Below are 19,079 nucleotides of genomic sequence, written 5' to 3' on the forward strand. Positions count from 1 at the left end.
CAGAGGCAAGAGAATATTTATTGCAAAAACAAAGAGAACCTGTCAGTGACTGCGGCCAGAATTCTTCATAACTTAACATAACATAACATAACAGTAGCTGCAGAAAGGTAACTTCACCGTATAAAACTGTCCCAGGAAGAGAGGCTGCCGGAGCGATCATTGCTGGAAAACACACAACACATGTCGTCAGAGAGTGAGACAGGACACAGGTTGTCAGAAACGGGGAAGAGAGGGAGATGGGACAGGTGGAGACACAGGTTGTCGGGGAGCAATCCTGCAGATGAATGAGACAGAAGCATAGGGAGATGGGTAATGAATACAGGAAGTGGTGGGTTCTGGGGACAGATGGAATGATGGGTAACAATACAGGAAGTGGGGGGGGACGGGACACAGAGGGAATAAGTAACAATGCAGGAAGTGGGGGACAGAGGGAATGACGGGTAACAATACAGGAAGTGGGGGGGGACACAGAGGGAATAAGTAACAATGCAGGAAGTGGGGGACAGAGGGAATGATGGGTAACAATACAGGAAGTGGAGGGGACACAGAAGGAATGATGGGTAGTAACACAGGAAGTGGGGGGAGGGGGGTCACAGGGAAAGGTCAGGACACTCACCTTGTTCTTGGTCTGTACCGGGAGGTAAAGTTTGAACTCTGCTGGGAGCTCGTCCTCGGAATACAGGCGATCGGAGAAGTAGACTCTTCTAATCCGGCAATTGGCATGTATCTGAGGAGGGAAACATTTGATCCTTTAAATCCTTTTCCTTGAGGGACACAAATGTAATGACTATTGGGTTATATTGCGGTCTATGGGAAGATTGACCATCGGGCATCATGTACAGCAGGGATATGCAATTAGCGGACCTCCAGCTGTTGCAGAACTACAAGTCCCATGGGGCATAGCAAGACTGAGAGGCAGAGGTATGATGGGACTTGTAATTTTGCAACAGCTGGAGGTCCGCTAGATGCAGATCCCTGATGTACAGGCTTCTCCTTCTCATACATTGAGGGACACAGGAATCCAGATACTGTTGGGAAGTCAAGAAACAGTCCAACTGAGGGGCAGACAACAGGCAACAACCGCTATCAGACCAAAGAAACAGAGCCGGGGATTATCTGCAGCCGAACAACCACCTTAAGGACAAACACCAGAATCAGACACCTACCTGAGGATCAATCTGATGCTGAAGACAAAGATAGAAAGAGTCATCCCCACCTTGGGGCTCCATGCAGAAGGGAAGCACCAAATCCTGGACCAAGCGTCAAGCTAACCAGAAACCACCAGAACCAGATGGAACAACCAATCACAGGTAGGGAAGAAAAGGCTCACAACCTGATGAGAACAATGAGTGGGGTCATGGCCTGTAAGGTAACAGGTCCTGAGAAGGAACCGCAGAAAAAACAGGTCCTGACTAGTAGGAACCGGCAGTCTAAGTAGGAAGGGGACTCCTGGGATCGAGAGACAAGATCTGTGTGTCTATAGAGCTTGTCTGGCCAGACAACTGACCTCACTAAGCGAGACTTACCAAGGAAAGTCCCAGCTACAACGCAACAGTCTACAAGTATTGTGAAGGGACAGCAGAGAAGTTAGGGTTCAATACCACAAAGTCCTCGAGACTGAAGGGTAGGAGGCAGGGAAGCACTGCTGGGGGGCATGGGAGCACCACCACACGGCTGAACAGGAGATGGACGTTAGACCCCTAACCCCAGAACGAGGAGATGGGAACAACCAGAAAGAGCTGAGGATGCAGCCTATACATCGGGGGTGCCCAACCTTCTGGGGAGAGAGGGCCACTTTATCGACTTGGTAACCGGTCATGGGCCACAACGAGCGTAAAGTGGGGGATGGCAGGTCTCTGCATACGTAGAGCAGACACGGATGCAACCCGCTCTACCCCAAGGGCCCTCCGATCCCCCCAGACAGAAGGGGACAGATTGCCTTCTATTTTTTTTTTTTTTAAAGGAGATCTGATTTGGGCAGCACAGTGGTGTAGTGGTTAGCACTCTCGCCCAGCAGTAAGAAGGGTCGCTGGTTCAAATCCCGACCACAACACTCCCTGGAGTTTGCATGTTCTCAGGGGCGTACCTAGAGCATTTGGCACCCAGGGCCCATCCTATATCTGACACCCCCCCAACTGTAAAAACACCCACAAACCTGCAACCTGTATACAGCACACGCCTGGATTCTGCAACCTGTATACAGCACACGCCTGGATTCTGCAACCTGTATACAGCACACGCCTGGATTCTGCAACCTGTATACAGCACACGCCTGCATTCTGCAACCTGTACATAGCACACGCCTGCATTCTGCAACCTGTACATAGCACACGCCTGGATTCTGCAACCTGTACATAGCACACGCCTGCATTCTGCAACCTGTATAAGCACACGCCTGCATTCTGCAACCTGTATACAGCACACGCCTGCATTCTGCAACCTGTATACAGCACACGCCTGCATTCTGCAACCTGTACATAGCACACGCCTGCATTCTGCAACCTGTACATAGCACACGCCTGCATTCTGCAACCAGTACATAGCACACGCCTGCATTCTGCAACCAGTACATAGCACACGCCTGCATTCTGCAACCTGTACATAGCACACGCCTGCATTCTGCAACCTGTACATAGCACATGCCTGTATTCTGCTACCTGTATATAGCACAAATCTGGATTCTGCAACCTGTATACAGCACACGCCTGGATTCTGCAACCTGTATACAGCACACGCCTGCATTCTGCAACCTGTACATAGCACACGCCTGTATTCTGCTACCTGTATATAGCACAAATCTGGATTCTGCAACCTGTATACAGCACACGCCTGGATTCTGCAACCTGTATACAGCACACGCCTGCATTCTGCAACCTGTATACAGCACACGCCTGCATTCTGCAACCTGTATACAGCACACGCCTGGATTCTGCAACCTGTATACAGCACACGCCTGCATTCTGCAACCTGTATACAGCACACGCCTGCATTCTGCAACCCGTACATAGCACACACCTGCATTCTGCAACCTGTACATAGCACACGCCTGCATTCTGCAACCTGTACATAGCACACGCCTGCATTCTGCAACCTATACATAGCACACGCCTGCATTCTGCAACCTGTACATAGCCAACACCTGGATTCTGCACCCCCCCCATCAGGTCAGCTACACTATACCTACTACACAGCAACCCCCCCCTTCTATGACAGGCCAGCACAGTAAGGATGGCAGGACAGACACACTCCAACGTCTTCTCACAGCTCACACATCCCCTATCACCAGCTCAGCTCGGCTCTCAGCTTCAGCTAGGGAGGTTTAGACTCTGGAAGATGATGTGGACACAGTGTGTAACAGCAACCACCCCCGCGCTGAATGATGACACACTCAGCTCGGCTGCTCAGCAGTGGTGGGTGGAGCTAGCAAGGGAAAACAGAAACTAGACCATACTATTTCGGCCACAGTGCTGGGGGTGTTCCAGCTCACGAAAAACTCACAAAAAACAGAGCAGCCAGAGCCAGGGATTCCCTTCAGGATTATGTCAGACTGTCTGAGTGCAGAGTGAACCCCATAGCAATGGCACCCAGCCACTTACACCCCCCTCAATGTGTGGCACCTGGGGCGGAACGCCCCCCCCCGCCCCCTGCTTGGTACGCCCCTGCATGTTCTCCCTGTGCCTGTGTGGGTTTCCTCTGGGTACTCCGGTTTCCTCCCACACTCCAAAGACATGCAGGTAGGTTAATTGGCTTCCGTCCAAAATTGTCCCTAGTATATCACTGGGGGCCTTGGATTGTGGGCTCCCTGAGGGTAGGGACCAATGTGAGTGTGCAATGTACAGCGATAGGGACAATTGTAGAAACTCAGGATGAACAGGATGGACTGGTGTCTTTATTCAACCTTACTATGTAACTATGGTTGCAGATAGGCGGGTGTAGCAGACAACTCCGTTTACATCTGCCGCTCTATAGAGGTGAATGGAGAGTCCGTCTGAGTCCACCTGAAAAAACAGACAGGCGGACCCGATCGGACCGATCGTGTGAAAGGGGTCTGAGGCTGCTTCACACTGATGCACAGCGGTTTACCTGACCTCAATCTTCACTTCTTCCTCAGGATTCCTGGTACTGCTGGTGGGTACTGGTACTGCTGGCTGGTAAGGATGGTGGGTACTGGTACTGCTGGCTGGTAAGGATGGTGGGTACTGGTACTGCTGGCTGGTAAGGATGGTGGGTACTTCTGGCTGGTACTGACACTGGTGGCTGCTGTCCCAGATTGCGGGTTGCTTTGTCCCGACCCGCCATCCCCGAGCATAATTGTGAGAGAAGCATGCAGCTAGAGTAGAGAGCAGAGCCTCAGGAGAAGTACTGATGGTATCACTCCGCCTGTGAAGGAGGCGGCACTATACAGGAAGCATCGGCTCTGCTTCCTCTAGCGGCCGCTCTGTTCTTCACACTAATGCTTGGAGATGGCGGGTCGGGAACCCGCGATCTGGGCTTGCCGACCCGCCATCTTACAGCGAGACATGGCGGACCAGCGGTTGGGCACCCCTGCTATACATCCTCACCGATAGACAAGAGGCGCCTTTGACAGAAACTGTAGCACAAACCTTCCTATCCCTGACCTCAAGCCATCGGTCTACAAACGTTCCCGATCACTCAAGATCCAGTGAAGCTTCAGCACCCATTGGGCACAGAACAGAAATGTTACATTCATCTGAAGGAAAAACAAGGGAAAGCACCCCCAGGGGACTGCAAATCAGCCCAGGAAAGAGAACCCCATCTCCTGGAGGACAGGTCCCCCAAAGTCCTTGAGGCCTTCCCTGTACCTTGGAAAAGAAATCCAGACTCAAGCGTTCTGCCCATGGACAATCCAGACACACGGGGCCCTCCAACGAACACCCAGATGTGTGACCCTCCTCCATGACCAGAAGTTACCAGCTGGGAGGAACCAGCTCCCCAGGAATGTCCCTTAAAGGGATGAGTGTGGTGAGACAGAAGTCGGGATACTTCTACTGACATAGAATGAGCTTCCATTACTTCTTGGCAGTATCTAGATGGTGTTCAGTCTGAGCCACGACCACTACAGATCAGCATTCCATCATGGAGAAGAAGCGTTCTGGGAGAGCAGAAAGCAACCTGAGATAATGGATTCCTCAACCACAACGACCATCCGGATATGAGGAGAAGAATCCTTACCATCCCCCCATTGAGAGGCTGAATAATCACAGCAGGAAATACTCAGTCCATAGAGGCAGACATGTTGGACCACTTAGGAAGTGGACCTGAAGTGGGCCGTTAGATGGGAAAAAAGGGAGTGGTCTCTGGAGGTAAGGGACACCCCGGCCCGAGGAGAGAGGCCGTTTCTTGTCCTATGATGAGGGACCCCGGGAGGTAGACAGGCTGTGGACTTGCCCCACGAGGGAGGGTGTTTGTTACCAACTCCTACAGAAACCTGACAGAGCAGATCTGGGCATTACCAGGTGGGTTCCGGGACCCTCAAAGTTGTGTTCAGTCCTCACAGTGGAATAGAGAATGCAGTGACAGCAGGCCGGTGACCCTCTGGAGGCCGGTGACCCTCTGGTGGCCGGTGACCCTCTGGTGGCCTGTGACCCTCTGGAGGCCGGTGATCCTCTGGAGGCCGGTGACCCTCTGGAGGCCGGTGACCCTCTGGAGGCCGGTGATCCTCTGGAGGCCGGTGACCCTCTGGAGGCCGGTGACCCTCTGGAGGCCGGTGACCCTCTGGAGGCCGGTGATCCTCTGGAGGCCGGTGACCCTCTGGAGGCTGGTGACCCTCTGGAGGCCGGTGATCCTCTGGAGGCCGGGCAGTAACCATTGTATTAGTAAGAGGCAGAAGTCTCTTGTAATTGTGAGGTAATGAGGCTGTAGGGACCAGAGTCAGAAGCAGGGCCTGCAGCCGGTGGTCTGATGAAGGACTGACTATGCAGAAGGCGAGGAAGGGAATTTAGAGCCTCTGTGGTCGGAATCTGCAGGGAATTGGGGGAATTTGTCCTGAAGGTCTGGTCTGTGTAAGTGCAGAAGAAGCCCCAATGATAGAGGAGATGTGGCCCCTTCCATGAGGTAGACCTAATAATCAGTCCTCAGAGGGTACAGAGTAACCCCCCGGAACCATTAGTGAGTTGGTGTCCCCGTAGAGCAGGACTGTCCCCTGGATGGAGGTGAAGTGACAAGGCTCTCAGCCAATCACAAACCAAGGTAGCTGGTGCTGAGGGTGAGCAGGCCCCTGTAGGTGGCAGTATGATGGACAGTAAATTGAAGCTCCACGTGGTGCGTTTGCAGTACGGGATGACGTGTCCTCTACACACTAGTGGGAAGGAGCTCAGAGCGCACACGACACTCCGCCCAGCAGGTGGCGCAAGCGCTCCGTCTTTCAGGGTCATCCCTTTTAGCGGGTAATCTGAGTGATGGAAAACGCTCACTCCCGATGTTCAGCCCGACCTCCTCATCAGAGACAAGCGGTGAGGCGATGCCACGGCTCTGGACCCAGAGAGCCCTCCATGGGCAACCTTTCCCCGTACACCAAGGTGTGGAAAGCATCAGAAATGCAGAGCCCGGGGCCCGCAGGTCACTCAGACTATCCCTGCACATCCAGTCCTGGGGGGGCAGGTATGACACTCCAGAGTCTGAGAAGAGGAATCCCGACTGAAGACAAAGAATCCAAACATTTCATGGAAGTAAAAGAGCCGTAAAAGCTGGAGAGATTCTCCTCCTCAGACTTCCATCCGCCGGGGACACCAGCAAAACACTGAGGCATGCTGGGTGGAGGAGGGGATTTCAGCGTCTAATCCTCCTGTAGGGAGCAGAATAACCCGACAGTATCTGAATCCCTGTGTCCCCAAATGGATGAGAGACAGAAATGAATGACCGCGTTCCACGGGCATGAGAGTGGTCCGCCACCCAGAGTATGCGCGCGTGCATGGGCAGCCACCCAGAGTGTGCGCGCGTGCATGGGCCGCCACCCAGAGTGTGCGCGCGTGCATGGGCCGCCACCCAGAGTGTGCGCGCGTGCATGGGCCGCCACCCAGAGTGTGCGCGCGTGCATGGGCCGCCACCCAGAGTATGCGCGCGTGCATGGGCAGCCACCCAGAGTGTGCGCGCGTGCATGGGCCGCCACCCAGAGTGTGCGCGCGTGCATGGGCCGCCACCCAGAGTGTGCGCGCGTGCATGGGCCGCCACCCAGAGTGTGCGCGCGTGCATGGGCCGCCACCGAAACGGTGCACGTGGGCCGCCACCCAGAGTGCGCGCGCGTGCATGGGCCGCCACCCAGAGTGTGCGTGTATGGTGAATTATGTGGGTGTAAATGTGAGATGTACAGAGGGGGGGACATTCCATGTTAGTGTGCAAAGATTTCCCAGTGCTGAATACACAAACTACTTCATGCAGGGACAGTATTCTGGATGCACACACACACCCGGGAGGACAGTATTCCGGACGCACATACACAACCGGGGAGGACAGTATTCTGGATGAACACACACACACCCGGGAGGATAGTATTCCGGACGCACATACACAACCGGGGAGGACAGTATTCTGGACGCACACACTCGGGAGGACAGTATTCTGGACGCTCACACACCCCTGGGAGGACAGTATTCCGGACGCACATGCACAACCGGGGAGGACAGTACTCTGGACGCACACACACCCCCCCCCCCCCCGGGAGGACAGTATTCCGGACACACACACACCCCCCCAGGAGGACAGTATTCCGGACGCGCACACACACCCGGGGAGGACTGTATTCCGGACACACACGCGCACACACACACACACACACACACACACACACACCCGGGGAGGACTGTATTCTGGACGCACACACATCCGGGGGAGGACAGTATTCCGGACGCACACACACCCGGGGAGGACAGTATTCCGGACGCACACACACACACACCCGGGGAGGACAGTATTCCGGACGCACATACACACCAAGGGGGGGGGGGGGATCGACAGTATTGCGGACGCACATACACACCTAGGAGGACAGTGTTCCAGACGCACATACACACACCCGGGGAGGACAGTATTCCGGACGCACATACACACACCCAGGGAGGACAGTATTCCGGATGCACATACACAACCGGGGAGGACAGTATTCTGGACGCACACACTCGGGAGGACAGTATTCCGGACGCACATACACAACCGGGGAGGACAGTACTCTGGACGCACACACCCGGGAGGACAGTATTCCGGACACACACACACACCCCCCGGGAGGACAGTCTTCCGGACGCACACACACACAACCAGGGGAGGACAGTACTCTGGACGCGTACACACACACACACACACACACACCCGGGGAGGACTGTATTCCGGACGCGCACACACACACACACACACACACCCAGGGAGGCCTGTATTCCGGACGCACACACACACACCCGGTGAGGACAGTATTCCGGACGCACATAAACAACCGGGGAGGACAGTACTCCGGACGCACATACACACACACCCGGGGGAGGACAGTATTCCAGATGCACATACACAACCAGGGAGGACAGTACTCCGGACGCACATACACACACACCCGGGGGAGGACAGTATTCCGGACGCACACACACACCTGGGGGAGGACAGTATTCCGGACGCACACACACACACACCCGGGGGAGGACAGTACTCCGGACGCACACACACACCCGGGCGAGGACAGTATTCCGGACGCACACACACACCCAGGGGAGGACAGTATTCTGGACGCACACACACACCCGGGGGAGGACAGTATTCTGGACGCACACACACACACCCCCGGGGGAGGACAGTATTCCGGACGCACACACACACACACCCGGGGGAGGACAGAATTCCGGACGCACACACACACACCCGGAGGAGGACAGTATTCTGGACACACACACACCCGGGGAGGACTGTATTTCGGACGCACATACACAACCAGGGAGGACAGTACTCCGGACGCACACACACACACACACAAGGGGGAGGACAGTATTCCGGACGCACACACACACACACCCGGGGGAGGACAGTATTCTGGACGCACACACACACACCCGGGGGAGGACAGTATTCCGGACGCGCACACACACCTAGGAGGACAGTATTCCGGACGTGCGCACACACCTAGGAGGACAGTATTCCGGACGTGCGCACACACCTAGGAGGACAGTATTCCGGACGTGCGCACACACCTAGGAGGACAGTGTTCCAGACGCACATACACACACCCGGGGAGGACAGTATTCCGGACGCACACACACACCCGGGGAGGACAGTATTCCGGATGCACACACACACCTGGGGAGGACAGTATTCCGGACGCACACACACACCCGGGGAGGACAGTATTCCGGACGCACACACACACCCGGGGAGGACAGTATTCCAGATGCACACACACACTGGGGAGGACAGTATTCCAGATGCACACACACACCCGGGGAGGACAGTATTCCGGACGCACACACACACCCGGGGAGGACAGTATTCTGGACGCACACACACCCGGGGAGGACAGAATTCCGGACGTACACACACACACCCGGGGAGGACAGTATTCCAGATGCACACACACACCTGGGGAGGACAGTATTCCGGACGCACACACACACCCGGGGAGGACAGTATTCTGGACGCACACACACCCGGGGAGGACAGAATTCCGGACGCACACACACACACACCCGGGGAGGACAGTATTCCAGATGCACACACACACCCGGGGAGGACAGTATTCCGGACGCACACACACACCCGGGGAGGACAGTATTCTGGACGCACACACACCCGGGGAGGACAGAATTCCGGACGCACACACACACACACCCGGGGAGGACAGTATTCCGGACGCACACACACACCCGGGGAGGACAGTATTCTGGACGCACACACACCCGGGGAGGACAGAATTCCGGACGCACACACACACACACCCGGGGAGGACAGTATTCCAGATGCACACACACACCCGGGGAGGACAGTATTCCGGACGCACATACACACACCTGGGGAGGACAGTATTCCGGAAGCACATACACACACCCAGGGAGGACAGTATTGCGGACGCACATACCTGTACACGCAGGGTCTCGATATAATTGGTGCCGTACGCCCGGCGGGTGAAGTCGGAGAGGTTGAATTGGATTTGGTTCCAGCCGTCATCCAGTCTCATTGGCATCGTACAGATGAACGGCTTCACCCGCGTTGTGCTCTGATAATTACTCGCCCGGAACCTTCTCCGCACGTTCTTATCATCCAAAACCTGGAGGGGGAGAGACACCCAACACGGGTCACCACGTCTGCTTCACCCTGCAGGTGGGAGGGGCATACTCCGGGTCTTACAGTTCTCTCCCGTCACCCTGCCGTAGGAGGGGCATACTCCGGGTCTTACAGTTCTCTCCCGTCACCCTGCCATAGGAGGGGCATACTCAGGTCTTACAGTTCTCTCCTGTCACCCTGCAGTAGGAGGGGCATACTCCAGGTCTTATAGTTCTCTCCCGTGTCACCCCTCAGTGGGAGGGGCATACTCCGGGTCTTATAGTTCTCTCCTGTCACCCCCGAGTGGGAGGGGCATTCTCCGGGTCTTATAGTTCTCTCCCGTGTCACCCCGCAGTGGGAGAGGCATTCTCCGGGTCTTATAGTTCTCTCCCGTGTCACCCCTCAGTGGGAGGGGCATACTCGGGGTCATATACTTCTCTCCGTGTCACCCCGCAGTGGGAGGGGCATACTCCGGGTCTTATAGTTCTCTCCCGTGTCAACCCTCAGTGGGAGGGGCATACTCGGGGTCATATACTTCTCTCCCGTGTCACCCCGCAGTGGGAGGGGAATACTCCAGGTCTTATAGTTCTCTCCCGTGTCACCCCTCAGTGGGAGGGGCATACTCCGGGTCTTATAGTTCTCTCCCGTGTCACCCTGCAGTAGGAGGGGCATACTCCGGGTCTTATAGTTCTCTCCTGTCACCCTGCAGTAGGAGGGGCATAAATGATTGTAAAGGTGGGAATCTCACCTGCACCTCGAATGTAAAATATTTTTTCACATTTTTGATTATCATGACCAGGTAGGGGAGTTTGATCCCGAGTGTCTTCTTGGGGTCAGCCGGACACGTAATGTACGTAGTACTGAAAGAAGACAGAGGAGACACGGTGTCAGTCCAATATCACCCGCCAGCTACCGCTCGCCCGCAATACCCGCCAGCTACCGCCGCCCGCAATACCCACCAGCTACCGCCCCCCACCAATGCCCGCCAACTAACGCCCCCCCACCATCACCAGCTAGCCACCATTCCACAGGCTACCGCCCCCCCCCCCTTCACCAGCCAGCTACCACCACCCCCCCCCCAGCCAGCTACCCGCCCCCCCACCTTACTGTTACCAGCCAGCTACTGCAGCCTCCCCCCCCTCCTTCACCATCACCAGCCAGCTACCGGCCCCACCCCCCTGCCATGGTGTGTGCGGCTCCACCTACAGACATGTTGTGGTAAGACACTCACGCGACGTTTGTTCCCTCCACCTCCAGGACCAGGGACTGGATGTCATTGTCTGTAATCTCTTTATGTGGCCATTCCGTACCTGTACAGAGAAAGTGGCAGATAAAGGTGGGGGGTCCGATAACAGAAGGGGGCCCTCCCCCACACCCGGAGGACAAATGTTCCCACCAATACCTCTTTGCTCGGGTGAGATCAATCTGATATTTATGAAATATTCTAATAGAATAATGTGTACATATATAAGGGGGGAGGGCTAGAAAAGACTAAGAGACACGGCTCAGTCCACGCCTCACCGTGACTGAGGATCCGCGTTCCACAAGGTGTGTGCCGGGGGGGGGGGGGGGGGAGCTGCCGTGTGACCACAAGGTGTGTGCAAGATTGAGAGATCATCATCAGCATTCAGACTTTATAAAGAATGCAACAAAAAGTGTAAGGGTGAGATAAGGACAGCCTACGATAGAACATGAAAGACACAAAGCGGAGGAGAGCAAAAAAATCCCAAGAAATTCTTTAAATATATAAACAGTAAAAAGGAGGACAGACCATATTGGAATGGAACGGTTCCCCAGACGATGTCATTCTTGTGACGAAACGTGCATCGGGAGGAGTTTGACATGCTGACGTCACCGCGTACGGGAGTCATAGCGCACGGGCGTCCACACATAGCAATCGATGCTCCTGTGATCTTGCAGGTTATATATAAATCGGGAGTTTCCTGGTATATGAGAGTCTGCTACATATTTCCTCCATACATGTTGGAGTCTGGATTCCCAGAAATATCTGGTTTGGGGTGGAGCCCCCGTGGTTGACATCTATTGGCTGCCTACTGTGATGTGCTTTTTGGGGTTATAAGCGGGTAAGGCTTCAATCCCTCAGGGGTGGCACGTGGTGGTGGACTTCACGTGGTGGGCGGTGTGCGTTCCTCCTGAGAAGAGAATTCCGTACCACATTCGGTGGACACGGATCTTCCACAAACACTTTGCTCTCAGTTATTTTTTGCACTTCACAGATCTGTTTATTTAATATTCATTATTTGTCACATTTATCAGTTTATTGTATGAAGAATATTTATTTCTACCGCAATCAGTTTTATACACTGTCATTTATTATCAATCCATCTATTTGTACTTTCCATGTATTTATTACCAGCGCAGCCACCTTCTTCTCTCTGTTCTTTGGATCACATTTCTAGAAGCTTTTTACTAACATTTTGTATATTCCATTTACTGCTTTATGTGTCTATAGAATGGTAACACCGACATATAATCACACACCACAACTACTATATTCCCCCCACTGACACCAATGATGGGGCACCATTCCTCCCGCTGACACCAATGATGGGGCACTATTCCTCCCACTGACACCAATGATGGGGCACTATTCCTCCCACTGATACCAATGATGAGGCACTATCCCCCCACTGACACCAATGATGGGGCACTATTCCTCCCACTGACACCAATGATGGGGCACTATTCCTCCCACTGACACCAATGATGGGGCACTATTCCTCCCACTGACACCAATGATGGGGCACTATTCCTCCCACTGACACCAATGATGGGGCACTATTCCTCCCACTGATACCAATGATGAGGCACTATTCCCCCCACTGACACCAATGATGGGGCACTATTCCTCCCACTGACACCAATGATGGGGCACTATTCCTCCCACTGACACCAATGATGGGGCACTATTCCTCCCACTGACACCAATGATGGGGCACTATTCCTCCCACTGACACCAATGATGGGGCACTATTCCTCCCACTGACACCAATGATGGGGCACTATTTCTCCCACTGACACCAATGATGGGGCACTATTCCTCCCACTGACACCAATGGTGGGGCATTATAAAGAATGTTGCGGGGGGATATATAGCTGGAGGGCCTCTTGTTTGAGACCTCTGGTCTATGGGAACATTTGAACATTCTTCCAGAAGCACATTTGTGAGGTCAGGCACTGATGTTGGATGAGAAGGCCTGGCTCACAGTCTCCACTCCAATTCATCCCATCGGGTTGAGGTCAGGACTCTGTGCAGGCCAGTCAAGTTCCTCCACTCCAAACTCTCTCATCCATGTTTTTATGGACCTTGTTTTGTGCTCTGGTCCAAATCATTTAGTGGAGTGGGGGGAGGGGGGATTATGATGTGGGGGTTGTTTTTCAGGGGTTGGGCTTGGCCTCTTAGTTCCAGTGAAGGGAACTCTTAAGGCGTCAGCATACCAAGACATTTTGGACAATTTCACGCTCCCAACTTTGTGGGAACAGTTTGGGGACGGCCCCTTCCTGTTCCAACATGACTGTGCACCAGAGTACAAAGCAAGATCCATAAAGACATGGATGAGCGAGTTTGGAGTGGAGGTACTTGACTGTCCTGCACAGAGTCCTGACCTCAACCCCATAGAACACCTTTGGGATGAATTAGAGCAGAGACTGTGAGCCAGGCCTTCTCGTCCAACATCAGTGCCTGAAATTCGGACAACAGATCGTATTTTTCTGCGCACTATTTGTATATCCGACCTGAAGAGTTACTGAAGTTGTGAAAATTCTCATACAACAGAATAAAATTGAAGGTCATGTGAGGTCATTTCGGGTGACAACTCTACTGAGAGGAGTATACAGGAGGTGTATATAGAGAGGAGTATACAGGAGGTGTATATAGAGAGGAGTATACAGGAGGTGTATATAGAGAGGAGTATACAGGAGGTGTATATAGAGAGGAGTATACAGGTGGTGTATATAGAGAGGAGTATACAGGTGGTGTATATAGAGAGGAGTATACAGGAGGTGTATATAGAGAGGAGTATACAGGTGGTGTATATAGAGAGGAGTATACAGGTGGTGTATATAGAGAGGAGTATACAGGAGGTGTATATAGAGAGGAGTATAAAGGAGGTGTATATAGAGAGGAGTATACAGGAGGTGTATATAGAGAGGAGTATACAGGAGGTGTATATAGAGAGGAGTATACAGGAGGTGTATATAGAGAGGAGTATACAGGAGGTGTATATAGAGAGGAGTATACAGGAGGTGTATATAGAGAGGAGTATACAGGAGGTGTATATAGAGAGGAGTATACAGGAGGTGTATATAGAGAGGAGTATACAGGAGGTGTATATAGAGAGGAGTATACAGGAGGTGTATATAGAGAGGATTATACAGGAGGTGTATATAGAGAGGAGTATACAGGTGGTGTATATAGAGAGGAGTATACAGGTGGTGTATATAGAGAGGAGTATACAGGTGGTGTATATAGAGAGGAGTATACAGGTGGTGTATATAGAGAGGAGTATACAGGTGGTGTATTTAGAGAGGAGTATACAGGTGGTGTATATAGAGAGGAGTATACAGGTGGTGTATATAGAGAGGAGTATACAGGTGGTGTATATAGAGAGGAGTATACAGGTGGTGTATATAGAGAGGAATATACAGGTGGTGTTTATAGAGAGGAGTATATATAGAGAGGAATATACAGGTGGTGTATATAGAGAGGAATATACAGGTGGTGTATATAGAGAGGAGTATATATAGAGAGGAGTATACAGGTGGTGTATATAGAGAGGATTATACAGGAGGTGTATATAGAGAGGAGTATACAGGTGGTGTATATAGAGAGGAGTATACAGGAGGTGTATATAGAGAGGAGTATACAGGAGGTGTATATAGAGAGGAGTATACAGGTGGTGTATATAGAGAGGAATATACAGGTGGTGTATATAGAGAGGAGTATATATAGAGAGGAGTATACAGGTGGTGTATATAGATGTATACAATCACCTTCTTGTCCCATATCTCTAGAGGTTTGCTCCCTATACTGTACAGGATGGACAGGAAGCCGGACTGGAAGGTGTTCTTGAACATGGCTTTCCTCTCTCAGGCTCTCCTCTCCGCTCGCCTCTCTTCTCTCCCTGTTGTCACCACACGTCCCTAGGCCTCGGTAGCCGGGGTGATGCCTCTTCCCGCCTCGTGCGTCGTCTTGGCAGCAAGCTCCGCCCCTTTCAAGCTTGTGTTTACAGGTTCACAGCTCTGTCTCCTGGAGACCCGCTATAGTGTCATATTTTACTGCCTATCACAGAATGGTGCGGAAGTGACGTTGCCACCAGAAATTGCGTACTGCGCATGTCTTCAGGAGACAGAGCTGTGAACCTTCTCATCCAACATCAGTGCCTGACCTCACAAATGTGCTTCTGGAAGAATGTTCAAACGTTCCCATAGACCAGAGGTCTCAAACAAGGGGCCCTCCAGCTATATATCCCCCCCCCCGCAACATTCTTTATAATGCCCCACCATTGGTGTCAGTGGGGGGAATGGTGCCCCATCATTGGTGTCAGTGGGAGGAATAGTGTCCCATCATTGGTGTCAGTGGGAGGAATAGTGCCCCATCATTGGTGTCAGTGGGGGGAATAGTGCCCCATCATTGGTGTCATTGGGGGAATAGTGCCCAGTCATTGGTGTCAGTGGGAGGAATAGTGCCCCGTCATTGGTGTCAGTGGGAGGAATAGTGCCCCATCATTGGTGTCAGTGGGAGGAATAGTGCCCCATCATTGGTGTCAGTGGGAGGAATAGTGCCCCATCATTGGTGTCAGTGGGGGGAATAGTGCCCCATCATTGGTGTCAGTGGGGGGAATAGTGCCCTGTCATTGGTGTCAGTGGGAGGAATAGTGCCCCGTCATTGGTGTCAGTGGGAGGAATAGTGCCCCGTCATTGGTGTCAGTGGGAGGAATAGTGCCCCATCATTGGTGTCAGTGGGGGGAATAGTGCCCCATCATTGGTGTCAGTGGGAGGAATAGTGCCCCATCATTGGTGTCAGTGGGAGGAATAGTGCCCCATCATTGGTGTCAGTGGGAGGAATAGTGCCCCATCATTGGTGTCAGTGGGGGGAATAGTGCCCCATCATTGGTGTCAGTGGGGGGAATGGTGCCCCATCATTGGTGTCAGTGGGGGGAATAGTGCCCCATCATTGGTGTCAGTGGGAGGAATAGTGCCCCATCATTGGTGTCAGTGGGAGGAATAGTGCCCCATCATTGGTGTCATTGGGGGAATAGTGCCCTGTCATTGGTGTCAGTGGGGGGAATAGTGCCCCATCATTGGTGTCAGTGGGAGGAATAGTGCCCCATCATTGGTGTCAGTGGGGGGAATAGTGCCCCATCATTGGTGTCAGTGGGAGGAATAGTGCCCCATCATTGGTGTCAGTGGGAGGAATAGTGCCCCATCATTGGTGTCAGTGGGAGGAATAGTGCCCCATCATTGGTGTCAGTGGAAGGAATAGTGCCCCATCATTGGTGTCAGTGGGGGGAATAGTGCCCCATCATTGGTGTCAGTGGGGGGAATAGTGCCCCATCATTGGTGTCAGTGGGAGGAATTGTGCCCCATAATTGGTGTCAGTGGGAGGAATGGTGCCCCATCATTGGTGTCAGTGGGGGGAATAGTGCCCCATCATTGGTGTCAGTGGGAGGAATGGTGCCCCATCATTGGTGTCAGTGGGAGGAATGGTGCCCCATCATTGGTGTCAGTGGGAGGAATGGAGCCCCATCAATGGTGTCAGTGGGAGGAATGGTGCCCCATCATTGGTGTCAGTGGGGGGAATGGTGCCCCATCATTGGTGTCAGTGGGGGGAATGGTGCCCCATCATTGGTGTCAGTGGGGGGAATGGTGCCCCATCATTGGTGTCAGTGGGGGGAATGGTGTCCCATCATTGGTGTCAGTGGGGGGAATGGTGCCCCATCATTGGTGTCAGTGGGGGGAATGGTGCCCCATCATTGGTGTCAGTGGGGGGAATGGTGCCCCATCATTGGTGTCAGTGGGAGGAATGGTGCCCCATCATTGGTGTCAGTGGGAGGAAAAGTGCCCCATCATTGGTGTCAGTGGGAGGAATGGTGCCCCATCATTGGTGTCAGTGGGAGGAATGGTGCCCCATCATTGGTGTCAGTGGGGGGAATATAGTAGTTGTGGTGTGTGATTATATGTCGGTGTTACATTCTATAGACACATAAAGCAGTAAATGGAATATACAAAATGTTAGTAAAAAGCTTCTAGAAATGTGATCCAAAGAACAGAGAGAAGAAGGTGGCTGCGCTGGTAATAAATACATGGAAAGTACAAATAGATAGATTGATAATAAATGACAGTGTATAAAACTGATTGCGGTAGAAATAAATATTCTTCATACAATAAACTGATAAATGTGACAAATATTGAATATTAAATAAACAGATCTGTGAAGTGCAAAAAATAACTGAGAGCAAAGTGTTTGGTGGAAGATCCGTGTCCACCGAATGTGGTACGGAATTCTCTTCTCAGGCCGCGTACACACGGGCGGACTGTTCGCCCAACCATGGGCTTTCAGCGGACAGTTTGACGGACAAAGTCTTTCGGAAATTCCGAAAAACTGTCCGCTGAAACTGTGTTTGAGCGAACAGTCCGCCCGTGTGTAGGCTACTTTCGAAATGAGCAAACTGTTCCCACTCGGAGGAAAGTCTGCTCATTTCGAGCGCGTGTGAAGGTAGGCGGGGCCCGCGACTGAGACGTCGCGGGCTCCGCCGCCTGGAATGGGCTTAAAGGGGAACCCCAACGCCGAAAAAAATCGGCGTGGGGGTTCCCCCAAAGTCCACAACAGACCCTTGTCCGAGCACGCTACCCGGCCGGCCAGGAAAGGGGGGCGAGCGAGCGCGCCCCCCCTCCTGAGCCGTACCAGGCCGCGTGCCCTCAACATGGGGGGGTGCCTTGGGGAAGGGGGGGCCACGCGGCCCCCCCACCCCAAAGCACCTTGTCCCCATGTTGATGAGGACAAGGGCCTCTTCCCGACAACCCTGGCCGTTGGTTGTCGGGGTCTGCGGGCGGGGGCTTATCGGAATCCGGGAGCCCCCTTTAAGAAGGGGGCCCCCGGATACCGGCCCCCCACCCTATGTGAATGAGTATGGGGTACAATGTACCCCTACCCATTCACCTGTGAAATAAAGTACAAAAAAAAACACAACACAGAGAAAAAATATTTTATTGCACAGCTCCGGGGGTCTTCCGTCTTCGGGGGTCTTCTCGCCGGACTCCTCCGCTATCTTCGTGTAGCTCTTTTACTAGCGGAGGAGTCTGGCTTTCTTCCTCCCCGCCGCCGGCCTCTTCTCCCGACTTCGGGGGTCTTGTCCCCCTCTTCGGTTCTTCTGCCGGGCCACCGCGCCTTCTTGTAGCTCTTTTACAGGCGGTGGCCCGGTCTTCTGTCGCCGCTGCCTTCCGTTCTTCTGTCGCCGCCTTCGGTTCTTCTGCCGGGCCACCGCGCCTTCTTGTAGCTCTTTTACAGGCGGTGGCCCGGTCTTCTGTCGCCGCTGTCGCTGTCGCCGCCGCCGCCTTCCGTTCTTCTTCTTCTTCTTGTTCTTCTTCTTCTTCCCCAGGAGATGTTGACACGTCGCTCTCTCCGGCCGGAATGCCAGAGCCGCGCTGTGCGGTCACTTATATAGTGACAATGGGGCGGTGTCACATGGTATATGTCACATGGGTTGGTCACATGGTGACCCCGCCCCCTTACGATGTCATAGTCCCCATGTGACATCAACCCATGTGACCAACCCATGTGACATATACCATGTGACACCGCC

General features: G+C 53.3%; 1 pseudogene across 1 annotated transcript; it reads right to left on the reverse strand.

Annotated features, from left to right (window-relative positions):
• On the reverse strand, window positions 1-15,445 carry LOC143995788 (cilia- and flagella-associated protein 20-like; annotated as a pseudogene). Its single transcript, XR_013277477.1, has 6 exons — window positions 15,268-15,445; window positions 11,486-11,564; window positions 11,003-11,114; window positions 10,070-10,258; window positions 617-727; window positions 1-162 (listed from the first exon to the last, which is right to left on the reverse strand). The product of XR_013277477.1 is annotated as a cilia- and flagella-associated protein 20-like (transcript).
• Window positions 15,446-19,079: the final 3,634 nt, after the last annotated feature.

The sequence above is a fragment of the Lithobates pipiens genome, unplaced genomic scaffold, assembly GCF_037356315.1.
Source record: "Lithobates pipiens isolate NorthernLeopardFrog02 unplaced genomic scaffold, aLitPip1_a1.2 Scaffold_19, whole genome shotgun sequence".
Lineage (NCBI taxonomy): Eukaryota > Metazoa > Chordata > Amphibia > Anura > Ranidae > Lithobates > Lithobates pipiens.